At 40.8% G+C, this 16,805-nt stretch overlaps 1 protein-coding gene across 5 annotated transcripts in view; it reads left to right on the forward strand.

Moving 5' to 3' along the window:
• Positions 1–16,805, forward strand: part of MACROD2 (MACRO domain containing 2) — an 897,605-nt gene that overhangs the window by 769,351 nt on the left and 111,449 nt on the right. The gene's annotated exons all lie outside the window — the stretch shown is intronic.

Consider the following 16,805-nt stretch of genomic DNA (forward strand, 5'->3'; position numbering starts at 1 on the left):
TTTTGATGTGATTTTAGGTTTTATTTTCAGCCATGCAAGAACTCTCCTGCGATGCTTTCTTTTTAGTGTTTTATGAGCAGTTAGTGTTTTTGTGTGTCGCTGAAGAATGAGTAAGGAAAAAACTCCAAATTTTATTTTTCTATGGGTTTTTTTTTTTTGCCAGAAAAGAGCATTAGAAGAAAAGCCAGGTCTGTCCAATGTTTATCACCAGCAGAAGAGCTGGTTAAAAAAAAAAAAAGCAAGCACACATTTGCAAGTAGTTATTTATGGAGCAGGCGATGTTAGTGAATTATTTGGCTCTATCTAACAGCAAAATTTAGCTGTGAAGAAATAGCTTTTATTTCTGAGATCCTTATTTCTGTGCTGAACATCAGCCTCGATTCTGTTACCAATTTTCCTTCATTTACCACCCTCTCCTTAGCCAGGTGTAACCTTCCACTTCTTTTTTTCTCTAGCTTTTTCTCTCTGTGCCCTTTGCTGCTTTCTGGTGTTGCCTGGCATCCTTTATTTTTCACTTTTTAGATTTTTCCTCTTCTGAAACCTGCCTGTACCATGAAATCCATCAGTTTCATGACTACCCTATTTGCAAATTAACATTGCCGAAAAGAAAGATCTGCTTTACGTTGGAACTTGACAGTGTTCATGTATTTGTATTTTTAACAGAAACTATTATGCCTTGTCAATTTATACCATGTTTTGTGAATGAACTTGTTCGTATTGTGGAATATAGAAGAGGTGCATGATTAGTATGCAAATTGACCTCTGAAATATAAAAATGTACAAGACCAGAGTCTCATTTGCAATAAATTGTCATATTTCCACTGGAAATACAGAACATTAGTCAGGAAAAGGGACAGTTCCATACTAAAGAGATAATATTATTTAGTAATTAAACCATTCAATAGTTTTTTACTGGTATTAGGCTGGAGTTTTTTTATAGAAAGTAGAGTAAGATATTTGTTAGAAAGTCTATTTTGCTTATTCTATTGCTCCTTAAATAAATGATGTTGTCATTTTCTTCTGTATTGTTAGAACACTGATGCAGGCACTTAGTATATCCCCCATCAAAAGCTCTTTGAAGGCACAAGATGAAGCCCATTGACTTTGGCTGGTGTGACTTGTTTTTTTCCTCCTGGAGGAGGGAGCTTTCCTGAGTCAGCATCTTGCGTTGCCGTCCTTATAACCACTGAGCCTGAGCCTGTGCGGGTAATGATAGGGTACTCCTTCCTACAGTAATTCTCAGACACACTGCAATACTCCTCTCTAAAGTCAGAGCCATTTTGGAGTCAAGGGTGGTTTGCTCCCCAAGCGCTTCATTCTGCTGCCGCAGCTGTTAATGGCACGGGTAGTTATTTGTCTTACTGACTGTCAAGTTCACCATCATTATTTGAAAACGTTGCGTGACAGGAGCTGTGCGACCCATAGTATCTTCTGAAATGTCTGTCTACAATCCTTTTGCACTATTTTACTTGAAAATGCTATCTGTGTATCAAAATTGGATTTCTTATGGGGCTATCAATGAATCATGCTTTTGTTGTACTCAAGATATCATGACAGAGGGCGGGATTTTAGAAATGGCTGAAGGTTGCTCTACCTTTGCTCTCAGTGATGAAACGCCCCTTCTTTTTCAAGCACTTCCAGAAATGCCGTACATCTGAGCCAATGCTGTTAAAGAATGCCAGCGAGTTCCACCCAGAACAGTTACTCCTTGTGCTATTTTACTGCTGGATGCACTAAGGGAGATGTTTTTCCCTGGAAAAGGAAATTCCAGTACTTATAAGTTGAAGCCTTTTGGGAAAATTATTTGCTGGGGAAAAAAGCCTTCTGGTATTCAAAAGATATGCACTGCATTTAATTCTCATTCAGCAAAATAACATAGTAATGTTTTCTTTCTTGCTCTTACATGGAATCACACGGGTCTACCTATCAACATTTTAAAACGTTGCTTGAATTCTGCAAACCTATCTCACTGTTGAAAAAGGCTGGAACTTTTCTCATGTATTGATTGCAATTCTCTCTCCAGCTTTACTCTAGACTTCTCGCAGAGCCCTGGCAAGTGGCTTTATCTTTCTCCATCAGAAATTTCCCATATGTAAAATGAATAGAATAATTCTTACCCCACGGGGATCCTTGTGGCTTAGTTCATTAACGTGTAAAAAACACTAAATAGAAAAAGGCACTACAGAAGTTTAGGATATCACTATTGATATAGCTGTGAGTCTACAGGCATTCAGTTAGTACAGACCAGAGGATGACAGGATTCACATCAAAGCCACAGTGCAAATTTGTATAAATGTGATCTACATCTGGAGTGAGAACCAATTCATACGTTACGTTCCCCAAAGAAATATTTACTCAGCTGCAGAATATGTATTGTTTTAGTGAACATCAAAAATGATGGGAGTTTAAGACACTCTACTGGCAATAACCTAATTAACTCACTCTTGATCAAATATTTCAGATGCCGGAATCAAAATAATTACATCTGCAGTCCTAATTGAAGACAATATGCTGGGAAATAACATAGGGTCAGTTCTTGGACTAGTGTTAAATAGCAGAGATTTGTTGATTTTGGTGGAGCCACGCTGATTAACTGCAGATGAGGGTCTGGCCTGCACTATTTCAGCTGGAAGCTAAAAGGGAGTTGGGCTTTTAAAAAACAAGGGTATTGTATAGTTGAGCTAAGTTTTAAAAGTTGTACTTTTCATTGGCATGGAGTTCTGCAGAGCAGACTATCCTGGAGGAGAAATTCTGGTTGTGAAGTGCTGGTGAAGTTCTGTGTCTGTCTGTCATTTTGTCCTCTAGGTCGATTAGACTTGGAATAGATCTAGCAGCGTGTGCTGTTAATTACTCTATCTATTTATTCATCTTCAATGTGTATTGTGGGTTTTAATGCTTTAGTTGCTTGCTTTTCTTTTAACAAATTTAGCATAATATGCTATCAATTATTGAGTGCATTATGTTTATCTTGCAAGATACACTTAATCTAATGCTAAACTATGCCAGAAGCTGATTTGATCGAGAGCAAAAAATCTGCAACATCTAACCCAGGGCATGATGGGGATCCCTGATGTCTCACACTCCTTGACAGTGAACTTGAGAAAACAAAGCAGAATGAGGATAACGTCCTGGATATAGCTCAAGAATTTCTAATGCTTAAATGCTTTTAAAAAATTGCTCCAAATAACTTTAATTTTTTAAACAGCACTTGTTCACAATTTTGGTTAGGGAGCAATCACCACGCATGATTTAGGAAGCAGCTTTGAGAGAGCGCTCAACATAGATGAAACTTTCTGTCATTGTGAAAGCTGAGTCATGGCTTCATAACTTACTTGCTCACTTAGCATTCAGTGTGAAAGCCTCAAAAGTCGACTCCAAACTTTTAGACCTTCTGGACCTTTGTTTGTCAGAACACAAGAGCTTCAGAGATATCGATAGCACATTTTGATTGTTTCATTGTGTTGGACCACCATCTCTCATCTCCTTGATTTGGTCTTTGGCTGTTCTTGCTTATTCAGGCTATTGATTTGTTTGTGCAACCGTGAGATTTTATAGTATTACTTCACACTGTTAAAGGACTTTATACCTCTTGAATATTAAGTGATTTACTCCAAACTCAATCGAATTGCTATTATGAGAGCTTGCAGATTAGGAGAAGGATGCTTAACGACTGGTTTCCCCAACGATGATTTAGAAGAGCCCAGGACTGTCCTGGCTGTGGGCTCTGAATCACATGCTTTGCTGCCTGTCATCGTTTCAAACCCTCTCCTGCCCGCTTCACCATTTCGGTTTGGTTTTTTCACTTTTGCATTTCACTATGTATTTGCTGACTCAAAGGGCTGCTGAGAAAACATCTCAGCGTTTTCTGCTTTCTGTTGTTTTATGATGTTATAATACTTGTCCCGCCTCTTCCAGTCGCGGTCTTTTCAGACACCTCCTTATTGCTCTCTTCCTTTCTGAGGAAGAAAGGACTAGAGACTTTCTAACAGCAACCGAAATGTCCTCTAGACAAAGGTGGTAATAGAGCATTTCGTTCCTTTTTTCTTGTAAAGTGTGCTCAGGGCTGTGGCCCAGCTAGTAAAATAAACAACCCCCATGTACTTCGGCTTAGGATGTGATAACATCAAAGGGTAATTTATGGTTCTGTTTGCCAGGTGTCGGTTTGTTCACAGGGCTAATTGAAGTTGTATGGGAATATATGTTGGTTCAACAGTGGAAGGATCAATGAATTGATTTATTGTAAATTGCTGTCAACAATTTAGTCTTTTGCACCACTTAGCAGGCAGATTTTATGTATAGTGGTGCAGGATTGAGCACTGGAGATCGGTATAGACTAGTTATGCTTCTAATTCTTTCAATGTTTGTAAACAAATTCTGCTTTTGGTGGTTTTTTTCCCGTATTTCTTGTATATCAGGATTCAGACACAGCACAGAAATTGGTAAAATGCAGAATGTGGTGGCTCATGCTGTAGCAGTTTCATTCTCGTTGTCCCTCCAGGCCCGGAGAAGAGACTTTGCATGCAAAATAAGTGTGGCTTTTTTGTACTTTGGAGGGCCTCAGATTTTACTTCTGTTGTGGCAATAGGCATGGAAACGGGCAAATAAAGATGTTTGCTTGTTTCCAAGCCTCCCATTCTTCCCTTACGGCCACAGTGCTGTTGAGTGCCGATGCAAAGAGCGGAGCAACAGAGGGGCCCTACACCTCCATGTGTGGTGGACATGCAGGAGGTCGTAGCAGGGGATGGCTGCCCCATCTGCCCAGTTCTGCTGTGTCAGAAACTGGTGGGGCTGGGCACAGTGGCCCAAAGAGAAGGACATGGGACTGAGCCCCTTGTGTCCACCACGGTCCACAGTCAGCTGTTGACATCTCAGCCAAGGTGGTGGGAAGACAGGGCTGTTGTTCCCAGGACTGCTGCCATTCATGGCTTTGGCCACACCATGGCCTTGGCCACACAACCCCAAGACTTGGCTGTTCACAGCAGAGTCTTCCTGTGCTGAGCTTCCTCTGGTGCCTCAGTTCAGATTTAACACATCTGCATACACAGGCTGTCTGTGTGTATACTTGCAACCAGAGGTGTGTGCGTGTGTGAACATGGCAGGCTTTCCCCTAGTTTAGGAATACTTAGAAGCACATAAATTATGTATTTCTTCTAATTGATGCATCGTTTAATACATCTTTTCAATATTTACTGTGTATTAATCTGTTGTTTTAATGCATTTCCAATCAACATATCTTCTACAGTTGGTCTCCGGTGGCTACTCTGTGCATACGCAATTATCACATTTCCTGGAATGAAATAATATTGAAATACATTTCTCTTAATGCCTGCCTTTCCCTTCAGCTCTTTTTTTCCAGCTGCACCAACAATAGGACTTGTTATTAGACCAAAACATATTGACCTTCTTGTCATTGTGTTTTTGCATCTCCCTCCCTGATTACACCTAAGCACTACAGCTGGATATCCATATTCATGTTGCTCTACCACACAAAAAATAGTCCATCTGCATAGACTGAGCAGTACATTCCCACCTGAAAAAAAGAGAGAGCTTTATCCCATCCATCAAACTGGGAACGTGGTTTCCAAACCAGGAGTACATCAGTGACACGCGCTGCGGTACTGTTCTGGGGATGTCATTTTAACATCCTGGGATGAACGCAGTGTAAAAAGAAAAGTCAGAGAACAGAATCTGGGAGAAATAAAGAAAATAAACAGCCTATAATTCCAAGGAAATGAAGATTCAAAGAGATGAGGTGATATGTATGGCCACACAATGAGCAGAAAGAGAGATTTGAAATGTTACATTATGCCAACAGAATTTAATTAATTATACAAGGATGGATCATCTCGATAAGCTGTTCAGAGCACAAAATAAATAATGAAGTGTCTGTAATTAAAAATAGTGCTCAAAATTAACTGACCAGCATTTCTGATGCATTTCTTACACTTGCGCTAAGCATGAAATATTCTGCCTCTCTGCAATGTGGCTGCTAAAAGCTCTTCATGCCAAGAGAGGAGCTGGAAAAATGAAAGCCAGGCTGCCCTAAGGAAAGTTCACACTTACTTTTGGGAAGTGGGACTGTGTTTGCTCCATTCTGGAACTGGCCAGAGGAGCACAAACTGGGAACTTGGGAGTCTGCCAGAGGCAGACTGGCGTTTCCTATGTTTCTCCTGATGTAGTGGGGTGAAGGCATGGAAGTGTGACTACTGCTGCTCTGCTGACTGTAAAAAATTGGTGCAAACCAGGGATGGAAAGAAAAGCCCCTTATCCTCCCGTGGAGTTCCCAGTGCAAAGCCTGCCTGTCGATGGTTACCGCTAGAGCTTCGAGTGTATTGGCAAAGTTTTCAAATGTCCATGGGTGATTTAGCATATAAACCCTGCTGAAAGCCAGCAGACCCAAAATGCTAAGGTTGCCTGGGCACTTCTGAAAATGTTATCCTGTAACATTATCCTCAAAGATCAAAACACCAAATTGGATACACTAGCTTAAATGAAATTAACGCTGCGTGCCAATCTTTTATCAGTCACTTTGCTCCAGGGCATCATCTGTTGTGGTCAGAAGAAATCTTTCATATTTTCCCATGCTGCAAATTGTACAGTAAGGGTCAAAATCTGGTCTAGAGCTCACCGCTGTCTCGGTTTCAGCTGAGTATGTGAATTAATCTTGCTAACAGCAGAATTTAATCTAACTTGTTCTGAAGCATCTGGCGCTAACAAGGATGTCGGACCCTCGGTCTTTTCTAACACAGCAGTTCCAGCAGAGGTCCACGAAGATGATCAGAGGCTGGAGCACCTCTCCTGTGAAGACACGCTTAGAGAGCTGGGGTTGTTCAGCCCAGAGGAGAGAAGGCTCCGGGGAGACCTTATAGCAGCCTTCCAATGTCTGAAGGGAGAGCTGGGGAGGGACTCTTTGTCAGGAAGTGCAATGACAGGACAAGGGGTAATGGCTTTAAATGGGAAGAGGGGAGATTTAGATTAGATACCAGAAAGAAATTATTTCCTGAGGGAGGTGAGGCACTGGAACAGGTTGCCCAGAGAAGCTGTGGCTGCCCCATCCCTGGAGGGGTTCAAGGCCAGGCTGGATGGGGCTTTGAGCAACCTGGTCTGGTGGGAGGTGTCCCTGCCCAGGGCAGAGGGGGTTGGAACTTGGTGATCTTTAAGGTTCCTTCCAACTCTGACCATTCTATGATTCCGTGTTTCAGAACTGAGGCAAAGTTAACATACTTTGAATGTGAGCCCATGGTCAGTGGCCATCGACTAGCAAGATTGCTGCTAAACGCAGAAATGCTCTAGTTCAAAAATTGGTTGGAACTAAACTGAGGGCATGTAAGAATTCAGAGTTTGGGATTTTACTACCGTTAACTTGTACACGTAGGTCTCATTGCAAAGCCACGTTTCGGTGTGTCTTGGGAGATTTCCCGCTGCACAAAGCTCTGCAAATATGATTTGAAACAAGAAAAAAGAACACTTTAATTCTGAATTGATTAGTTTAAGGCTCCTCACCTTCTTTCTTGCATTTACCAGCATTGCCCTTTGTCTTCCGTCTCTACTCCAAACCTGCAGTCAATATCATGTATCATGTACAGCTGTTTATCCGGCATAGATGCATACTCTTACTAGATTAATGTGTTTGCACCTAAGTTAATTAAGCATGACTTTCCTTAGTGTTTCCATAGGAAGTGAATGAACCAGATTTTTTTTCCTTTTTTGCATGAATTTTATACCTGAAAGTGAAGTGCTGAATCAGAATCTACTGCAGTAAGAATAGTTTATAGCAGCAAGGCAGAAATGTCTCATATAAATATAGTTAACAACTGCCTCATATATCTGTAGAACTTTAGAAGGGTTCAGCTGATGTTTTATTTAGTAATGACATGATGAAAAAGCTTATAGAACATTAATAATGCTGAACACTTGGGCCCTGTAAAATGTCTCAAACTACTTGTATTGAAAAGTGGACTTTTCAAACTGTTTTTGACAACAACAGACTCCTTTTTTTTATTTTTATTTTTTTTAATGAAATGAAAGGGAATACTCCAGAACAGTAGAACATAGCCTACCTGTTACCATACACACTGATGGTCTCGCTGGCACGGGGTATTGAGTGGGTTCAGGAGCAGGTGCCCGTGCAGGGACCTTCACCGTCCTTCATCATTACTCCATGACGCCTGACCTGCCCTGTCTGCACCTTTGCTCTTGCCTACGTGTGAGACCACCTTGGGAACAGGCTGCACAGACCTTCTACGGGGTTTTATTCTGAATATTATAGAGCAGCTAAACGCTGCCTTTCATAAATATGCATTAGATATATTTGTGCTTTCCAATTTATTGCGTTAGATAGGGAACATGAATTCTGCATTTTAAAAGCAGTTATCCCTTTCTCTGAATGCATTTGTCTTTATATCCTCAAAAAGGAAAAAAAAATCGGATTAACTACCTTGTTTCCTACACGGTGCCGGGGATGTGTTTTAGTGACATTGTTTGGTATTTAATTAAAATAAACATAGAGAGGAGAGATTCTCCCTAAGGAAAGAAGTTGACTAATTGAGGCTTCTCTACATTAATTCAGAGCATGAAGGCATTAATGCTTTTATAAAACTGTCTTTTTGACCTGCATAGGTTTGAGTAAAATTAGAAGCTACTGTCAATGGCTCTAATTTGTCCATATAGAAAAAAATCGTGAGTGTTTCCATAATGCTGTGTTTTAAGTGGCTTATGATGCTGCTTAAAAAGTCTACATGAAATAAAGTTAGGAGGTTAAAGTATTGTGCTGCAAGTTAAAGTATTTCACTTATAAATGGTTAGTGCTGGGAGTGATAGGTTACTGTGCTAGGGTGAGGAGCTGTAAATCGTTAACATGCATTAACTTGATCACCTTCCTTTGCTTCTAACCTAAATTTTCAAATGTAAAATCCCAGCCTTGGTAAAAAGCATCATGTTTTATGACTGAAAGGAACTTGGTAGTAAATCATCTCTTGCCTGTCAGTCTCCTCCTGCCGCAGAGGATGCTTCCAGCAGGACACAGCGATGCTCTCTGAGGTCCCCAGATACTCAGAGGACATCTCTCTGCTTCGCTTCATCCCTCTGCCAGCTTTTCACACACTGGCTGGGGACCTCGAGCTACCCTCTGTGCTGCTGCTGACCAAAGGGAGAGGGCACTCCATGCTCTTTAGGGCTGGCATTTGGCAGGTGGTTGGAACTTGATGATCTTTAAGGTCCCTTCCAACTCAACCATTCTATGATTTCTCTCTCGGCTCTCCCTTCCGACCTTGGCAGGGCTAACGATGCAAAGCCACACTAGAGCTGGTCTGCATGGGTATCTAAAAGGGTCTTTATCCACTCTTTATTTATATCTATATTTTTTAACAATCTCTCTTTTCGGGTATAGGCTGTGAAGCATTTTCCTTGTTCCATTTTGGGTAGGATTTTTGTTGCATTGAATTTTTAAGACCTTCCATTTGGTTTGATTCTCCTGTTTTTAAATACACGTTTCATTGTTTTTTTCCAGACTAATGCATACACATTTAAGTCTTTTTTTTATGTACTAAAGATTTCCCCAAACGTGAAAAGTGTTTCCCTTATGAAAAATTACTGTAAGATTTAGGAGGTAATGATAATATTTCTGTGGAGGTTTTTTAAAAAATGAAGCACAAAGTATTATGCCCATGGGATAGAAATCATAAAATAGTTCAAAAATATATAAAAAGCTTGTCATTCTCTGATAAATTCTTCAGCCTTTCAGACTATTTTTGTGTTCAACTCAATTAGTTTCAACTAAAGGCATCTAGAGGCATTTTCCTTCTAGGAATTGATGAGACTATTTATCCAGTAATTTCTATTATTATGTTGTAATTATACATAATGATTAATTTTTCATGCAGAAAGCTTAACTTTTTTTTCCCTAAAATGCATCTGATGATTTTTATCATAATACAAGACTTCTGGAAAAGCCCAATACACGTAAGAATGAAATTTATGGTTTCTGTGGACATTTACTAGATCTGTGCAGTCACTATCCTGGAAAACAACCAGATTTAATGGGGAATATGGCATTTATAAGATTATACTGCATTTCATACATCGCTCAGTCGGGCTCTTCCTGCTCTTGTTACATCAGTGCTCCTCATCAATACAGTGTCTGAGAATCATCCTGTTGGTTTTTGAATGTGTTCCACTTTTGAAAGTTAAGAAAATATAATAATCTCATTTTTTCAGTAGGAGCTGTGAAACAGTGATTCCCACCTTTTTTTAATTCTGAAGTAATGATCAACAAATGCAGATGTTGCTGGGGTTTTGTTTCAATTTTCTCAGTCGTCCTCTTTACCGTGATCACAATCCTTCTGGAGATTTTAGATTCTTGTGTCTTTTGTATTTCAAGAAATTGATGATAAATGACCTTTAGATCCTTTGGCACTAATGTATTCCAGTTCTAATGAGCTGCTAAAGGAATAATAAGTGCAGTAAACTGTGTTTGTCGCCACTAACGAGGATAGAGAGGGCTAACTTTTGAGAGAAGTTGAACTAATTGACTTAAAAATAGTAGAATGGTCCCTGTGGGTGGCAGGCTGCGGGCAATCTTTTTTCTTACTTAAATCAGGACTTTTAGTATGTTTGTACTACTGCATGTGCATAATCTGCCCTTTGCATTAATTATTGGTTCAGTAGCAGCTTTAGAAGAGGGTGCTGAAAGTAATGGCAATCTTCCAGTTAGCGCCTTTGAGACATCACTTGATTTTAAGATTAAAGAAGCTCCATGCTAGTAGAATTTCTAATAACTGTTCGCCTATCCAAATATTGCCATTTCTGTACTGAAGACAAATGGGTTGCAACCTTGGTCCCTATGACTTTAATGGAGCTATGCCAATTTAGATCGATTTAAGATCTGTCGCATCCTTTTAGTTTTGCTTTGTTCTTTTGCATTGTGGAAGCAATGTTAATTTACATCATTTATGCTCTATTAAGTTGAAATGCCATATATGTTCTTGTGTTCCTGTTCTTGTAGCAGAGGAAAAAAAGGCAGACAATTTGATCTTACCTGCTTCCCTGCTTATGTTTCTATGGCTCAGTTGTCCTGAGTGTGCATTTGTTTATATATAAATAAGATACGTGTCTACTCAGGCTGATGTGACAACTGAAAATGCACTTTGACGTCTTCAAACAGAAGTTGCCAGTGTAGTTTAAAATATTGCCAGTTTCCAGCTCAGGGACCCGTTCCCAAAATGAGAAATCTGCACTGCAAATTTTGGAATTGTGCCAAGCAATTGTACTGAAAGGATTATACAAGCCATACCAGTTAAGCAGTGAAATATAGTGAATTTGTGAGCTTCTGTTGCATGAAGTCAGATCTGGATAGGATAGGATAGGATAGGATAGGATAGGATAGGATAGGATAGGATAGGATAGGATAGGATAGGATAGAGTTAGCCTGCTTTCTGAGCCTGAAGTGAGGTACCAAACTAGAGGTAGCTCACATGCTGCCCTGCCCATCTGTTGTGTTGGAATAGCATATTTTACAGATTAGCTGGAATAAATATCAGTAAATATCATTAGAGAAATGTGCTGTTTTTCTGCATTTAAATACTGAGTTTCTGAATACCTATTCACAGGAGACTGAGCGTCATGAACTCTCCAGGAATTTCTCGGTTGCAGGTAGTAGTTCACAACCACTACTGGTTACTGATTTCTTCTTGTAAAACTCACAGTCAGATTGCCCGTGGTGGTGTAGAAATCTAGACCCCAAAGCAAGGGCAGGAGGAGAGAAGATGCTGACTGTGTACAGCTGTCAGGATTTTATTCCGGAATTGTCCCGAATCACAAATGTCAGACATTCATTTTATCTGTAGGCTGGTTTTACTGTTAGCCTAGCAAATGATGTAAAAGCTAAGCCTATGTCTTTAGAAGCGTAAAATCATAATGCTCATTTCTGAAGCCACGCTTCCAAAGTTTCCTAAGAGGCTGAATTTGGCCTGCATGGTTCCAATCAGAGCGGTTGTAGCAGTTCCCTTTCCTTCGCCTTACGTCAATCCGGGGTGACAGGGGGTGTGTGTTAGAGGCAGTATGCGGGAGGAACATACACAAGCCTGCTTGTCTGTTAACCAAATTTAAGCGCATACCTCCCAAGTACCTCTTTGAAATATTACTCTCAATTTAGCTCTTTGCTGCAGGTGTCAAGCAACAAATTTCAGATCCCGCTTGTGCTGACATTTGCTCTTGGGGAGAAGGAAATTAGATTTCTACTAGTCTGAAACCAGAAACAAATGTTAGAACTGAGAGCAGTTTGTTTGAGCTGTAAGTTATAAGACTGCAAAAATAATGAAGTTGGTAGCTGAAGCTGCTTTTTGCCCTTCTATGCAGGAAAGCTGAAATGATTTCTTCTTTATTCTCGGGTTTTCTTTTTTTCCTTTTCTCTAATGTGTAAGATAAAAGGAGGGAGTTTTCTGATGGTAATTTCTCACTTCAGAATCGCCTGATCCTTTTCACGTTCGTGTCGGGCTGACGCTAGAGCAGATTCTCCTTCCTTTCTGTGCAACTCAGCACAGAAGCTGAGGAAAAGCTTGTCCCCGGTTTGCACGGCCAAGGGGCATTACAGGTTGGGACTGTTTTGGTGCCCAAAGAGAAGCAAAGAAGCCGTGGTTATGCAGAGAAGCTGCCCCATGAAATGGGGCAACGGAGGGACACCTCAGTGAGTCCCCAGCCTCTGGAGCAAGGCACTTGTCAGGGAGCCATGCGTGACCCGGTCTCTCACCAGCACATCCCTGTGCAGAAAGAGAGGGTTCAAAGCGCCCAGGGACTCCCCCTCTCGCGGTGGTTTTCTCCTCCCCTGCGCTGGGAGCAGCTCGGCTGATCCAAGCCAACAAAGCCCCGAGCGAGCCAAGCGCCTCGCTGGGGCAAGCACGAGCATCTCCCGCGTGTCCTCTGCATATGCCAGAGCTGCACTGTGTACGCTACCAAGGACTGGGACCATACTTTCCACTTTAAAGAACAGCTCTTTGCTGTGTTTATCGATGTTCCTAGTTTATTTATCGAGCCATCTGGCAGGTATGGCATAAAGATTTTGACAACAATATGTTATGAATTACAAGTTCTCTTCTTTCAATCACGTCCAAAACAAAGCCGTGGCTGTATGAAAACAGAAGAACGGGGAAGAATAGGTGCTGCTTTTATTGAATGGAAAAGAAAAAGGAATGAAAAAAAAAATAATAGAGAAAATGTTAGAAACCGCTGTCTCATCTGCACGTGGGTTCTTTAAAGCAGTGTAAAGTTTCATAATTACTGTTTGTTCTCTGAGAATAATTGTCCCGTCTAGCTTGTACTTGCCAGGTTAGAATTAGTCTACAATTCCTTGAATGTTAAAGGGCGAGTTTAGTCCCAAGGATTGAGGGGGAGAGGGTGGTGTTTGGTTTTTCACCTACCTATGTAAGGGGTACATATGTCAGAAACCTTGTTAGCATATAACTAACAATGGTTTCTTCTCATCGCCTCATCCTAGGGGCTGATTTTCATAAATACACATTTCTGCCAGGAGATTTAAATACCCAGTTTTTCTTCTCCCACTGAAATTCATTATAGTATATTTTGAGTAAAGTACACAGCATAATATGTGTTTTGTTTTTTCAGTAGTTACTGTAATTAGTCCCCAGCCACAGGCTCAGAGCAGACTATTACAGAGAGCATAAGTAACAAATCTTTAAATATTCTTTAACTGTTAGGAGAAGGCTTTTCTTTGTTTTCCGACAGACATTTCTGTGGTACCAAATGATGACAGAATTTGCTGGACTTAGCCAGTGAACAAATTTGACATGTCTCTTCAGAGACACTGCCCTGGATATTGGTTCTGCTGTTTCTGTTTGCAAATCCTGTCGCGGTATCATTTTTTGAGGCTGTCAAAAATCAGTGTTTTGTCTTTTGACCTTAAATATACTTTTAGATATAAATGATCTCTGCCGGAGCTTTCCTTTTTTTTGGTCAATAAAAGGTAGAACTTTAAGGAAACCAAACCCAAACAAACTAAAAAGCAAAAAACCAAGCTCAACAGCCCCAAACCTCGCCAGCATCCTTTAACTAATTTGGATTTGGTGTTATGGCTCCTTATTGGCGTTGCAGGCTGATGGCTGTGTCCTCATGCCGTGACTGGCTTAGCCTTTATGATCCGTATGATGACCAGGATTTCCTGGAATATATGGGACAAACAGGGAAATGCAGAATAAATAAGTAGTGAGAATTTTTCTCTGCCTAATTTCGTTTTATGAACTGAAATCTGTTGTGGAATCTGGTTCGTGACTGCCATCAAAATCTCCAGCAGCTTTGGAAAAATAACCGAAAACATGGAAGGAAGCAGCCTGCTAATGCCAGAGCTTCTGAAACCGTGTCAGATAGGGGCTTCCAAATAACTCAGGCTCTTCTGAGTATCTGAGATTGATGCATGCATTAACAGGTAAAATTATGATAGTCCTGAGAGATGATGCAGTAGGAAGGGACAGCAGAATTTCTGTAGTGCTCTGCAATGAATTTCTTTACTTAACCCTGCAATAAAATTGTCCTTCCTGGCATCAAGACTTTTTCCCTTGTTACACTCTAGAAGGACAATGTATAAAATGTTTTTTCCCCCTCTTCCTCTGGCCTTGTGGTGACTTTTACAGAACTGTCATCCATAAATAAGAAATTTGTCTTAATTTAATATCTGACCTTCAGACGGGAAGTTTTCTGGCCCCTTGCAAATGGATATTGAAGTCTTTTTGGCCTCTCAGCCTAGCGTGTGCATATTACCAGCATTGCAAGAGTATACACACAAAAAAAATATGTTGGATTATTTTTAATGTGTTTTCAGCACCTTATAATTATGGATGACTTTATGTCAAATGTCACAGATTTATTTATAAGCAAAATATTTTGAACAATCTATGAAACCTCAAAAGGGTGATAGATACAGGATGCTTTTTAACAGAGACAGTAATGTGCTGGCTAAAGGAGAGGATGAGCCCAATAGAGCTACCAGCCAATATCTCGGTAGACAAGCTGCAGACAAGGTAAGAGATCTATATGCATCCATAGCTGCAAAAGCCACTGATCCATAGGCTGAACAGCCACTGGCATCAAAATAATGCCTCAAGTGACTTCACAGCCCTGACACTGCTGTAAAGAGCGTACTGGACTCCTAATGATTAAATCCCCAAGTTTAATCTTCTTCTGCAGGTTCTCTGTGTGTTCCCCCAAACTGTTTTTTTTCTTGCCCCTGATTATTTTCCCCCGACATCCCCACTGTGGGGCGTTGCCACTCTGCTTTCCTGATAGCAACTTGGAGCCACATCTGCCCGTGGTTGATCATGCCAGGCCCTAATGAAGCTTAGCCAGCAGGACATCCAAAGCCCGGCATTAAGGTCATCTTAAAACTCTCCCACTGTGCCTCCCTGAGAAGAACGGTGGCAGAAAATGTTGTTTAGGCGCCTTTCTGGTGCAGGGAGCAAAAACACTAAAAAGGCTGCTGACCAGCTTCAGGAGATTAATGAGTCCTTGGTGGAGAACTTGGATATAAATCCGTTTATAGGGCAAGTGAGGCGGAACTAGCCAGCCGTGCACAGAAACCGGCTGGGGCAGAGGCACAGAAATAGCCCATTTGTAGGAAAATCACAGATGGAAGATAACCATTACGCATTTTGAGGTAAAATGAGATATTAACAGTAATTCAGATGATAAAACTAGCCAACACACTGTGACACGACTGCTTTGAAAGGTGGGGGAGGCATGAGACAGTGGTAGGATGGGCAAGTGGAGAGTTAACGAGACTTCAGGGGATGGAGCAAAGGTGATTAACAGCCAACAGCTTTGTTGGAAGTTAGAAAGGACTGAGCATAGTAAACCCATAAAGGATTTAGGAACACTGCTTTTTCCTTCAAGGAGATCCAAGGGGCTAAAAATCATAAGGGTTAGGCAAAAGGTAAAGTTGAATGAGGAAGAAATTGTGCACAGAGCAGCCCATCGCACGTGTGACTGGAAGCACTCGTGTGTTCACACCACTTGTGTTGGGGCCCCATCAAGGCAGGGAAACTGTTAATCTAGACATACATGAATGGTATGGACTGTGCGTGGCCAGGAGCAGAACATCGCTTCTTATAATTAGTGCTACTTAGGATGTAGATTTATTCACAGAGCCAACAATATTGTGAATGTATTTTAAGTTGATACGTTAAAAATAGGCTGAATGAAGTAAGGAAAAGGTAATGGCAAGCTGTTTGTTTATGCATACTCATTATAGAAACACATATTTTGGTACAGCCTGCATCAGGGGCTGAGGGACAGGCAGTACCTCAGACACTCACACCTTCAGCACCGTGTTCGATCCATGGTTTTACTTCTTTCCCCTCAGCTACTTAAAGCCCATTAAAAATCATACTCATTAGAGTGTCACTTGACAACACATCAAGTGGCTGGCTTTTAACAATGGTATTTTAGTGAAAGCTGAAGTGTATATATTTAATTTAAATGAACACTGCAAAGTTGTTAAGATTATTTTATGAAAACTTCTCAGCAAAGCGACACAGCTGGGAGAAGGAAATCTAACACGTAAGTGTTAGTGTCTGAAAATTATACAGAATTATTTAGCCCATTAGCTTGTTAACCAGGTGCTCCATGCACTTAGCCTTATTTTCTAAACTCAGGCTATGCCTAATATTTACTTGCAGGTAATGAAGTAATGTTGTTAGATGTAGAGGACACCTAATTCTTTCTTGGACTTCTTCCATTTTCAGGCTTTGGCAGTCTAACAGCTTGTCAGAGAGAGACATCTGGAATGTGATTGTTATTGGAGA

The sequence above is a fragment of the Calidris pugnax genome, unplaced genomic scaffold (genome assembly GCF_001431845.1).
Source record: "Calidris pugnax isolate Ruff unplaced genomic scaffold, ASM143184v1 scaffold31, whole genome shotgun sequence".
Classification (NCBI taxonomy): domain Eukaryota; kingdom Metazoa; phylum Chordata; class Aves; order Charadriiformes; family Scolopacidae; genus Calidris; species Calidris pugnax.